At 40.2% G+C, this 1,846-nt stretch overlaps 1 pseudogene; it reads left to right on the plus strand.

Annotated features, from left to right (window-relative positions):
* The first annotated feature begins 605 nt into the window (after positions 1-605).
* LOC121488828 lies at positions 606-1,275 on the plus strand (annotated as a pseudogene).
* Positions 1,276-1,846: the final 571 nt, after the last annotated feature.

Consider the following 1,846-nt stretch of genomic DNA (forward strand, 5'->3'; position numbering starts at 1 on the left):
GTTTGGCCTGCTTGCCCAACCCCTGTTAAATTCTGTAAAACAGAAGAGAATCTGAAAACAGCTTATATAAAGAATTAGCCCAGAAGTTCAAGAGATGCTAACAATAAAAAAAAAAATCATTGTTGTAGCAGAAAGGTATCTTTTACAGTCCACAGAGTACTTCTTGCCCACTTTCTCAGAAATGTAATCATTTATGAGAGCAAGGGATGGAGAGAAGAATCCTGGTTCTCCATAACAATGTTCTAAGATGAAAGCATGTGATGTAGTAATAATAATTATTTTGTTCAAGTATTATATTAAACATATTATTTGCATTCTGTATTTTAAACTTTACAACAACCCTATACAATTGATGTTATTTTTATTATCCTTATTTTATAGACAAACTGATGATTATACATGTATATAACTTACCCAAGGCTACATAGGAAATAAATACCTAAGAGACTGACTCTGAATCTGTGCTCTCAACCAGATTCTGACTAGGAAAAGGGGAAGGCAGGCCTGCATCCTTTAAAAGTCAGTCCTAAGGGTGCCCTGGGTGGCTCAGTTGGTTGCACTTGGACTCTTAATTTCAGCCCAGGTCAGGATGTCAGAGTTGCGCAATGGAGCCCTGCATCAGCCCACACTGCTTGGGATGCTCTCCCTCTCACCTCAGCCCTCCCCATCTCACTCTAGAGAGGAAAAAAAAGTCAATCCTAGGACCTCCAGCCCTCAGGAGAGAGACGGCAAGTCTCTGGAGGCTGAATGCCCTGTGCAGTGTGCAAGAAGGCTGAGCTCTGTTCCTCTTAATCCCAGCAGTCATACCTGCTCCTGTCTTAGCATTTCTCCAGGATCAACCTACCCCAGAATGGTGTAGGACACAGTACATTCACCTGTCATTCAACCACCATTCTGGTCCAAGGCTGCATCATTCCACAGGACTGGTTAGAGGGTTGTTAATGTTTTGCTCCTGAGCCTAATTTCAGCTGCTTATTTGAATCCTGGCTGTGCAATGACTACCCCTGGCTGCTGCCCTCCTCTCCATAGTTACTGGGGCCTTTGACAAATGATTACAGACTATGTTCGAGGGGATACTTTGCAGACGCCAAGGCAGATGTTTTGGTATTCTCAGCTTTAATCTTCGCTGGACTAAGTTATCTCAACTATGATGATGTGAGTATCTGCAAAGCTATTGCCATGCTATGGAAGCTCTGGCCTTTTGGACTTAATACCGTGAGAATTGATTGCACACCTCTTTGCCTCTGGCTTGTCATTCTACTCAACTCGCAGTAAGGAGGAAATAACAGATAAGTCAAAACCTCTTCTCCTAATCACCTGGTTATTTTTAGAATTCAGTCTTTGAGGAAAAGACTTGAGAGGAATTGTATCCAAGAAATTTGGAGACTGAGTTCCTTGTTCTCAGCTACTTACAAGACTCACAGCATAACTAACCACTATGTATGAGCTTTTGCCTGTTAGCTTATCAAACTTTCTAAGGGAATTCAGCTTTATTGCTTTTAATACCTGATCAAACTTCTGTATTTGTCCTGGGAATGATGGAGAAAGGGAAAGCTTTCATAAGTAAAGACTCTGCAAAAAATTAGTCAGTGTTTAATTTTTGAAAACGTCCGTCTCTGTTCAGTTGATACCAGTTACTGATAGTTACATGTTCTAGAGAAACTTTAAAATTAGGAAATAGTGATATTTCACATGACTAATTTCTAAATCCTAGGAAGAAGAGCCTGATGAGCTTCTGAGTATAGAGAAGTTCCATGTAGGGAAGAGGTCCCCTAATAGATGTATTAAAATATTACAGAATCTAATCAGAGACTTAGTTCTCAAATGTGTTTATTTTACTTGTCCT

The sequence above is a fragment of the Vulpes lagopus genome, chromosome 4 (genome assembly GCF_018345385.1).
Source record: "Vulpes lagopus strain Blue_001 chromosome 4, ASM1834538v1, whole genome shotgun sequence".
Taxonomy (NCBI): Eukaryota; Metazoa; Chordata; class Mammalia; order Carnivora; family Canidae; genus Vulpes; species Vulpes lagopus.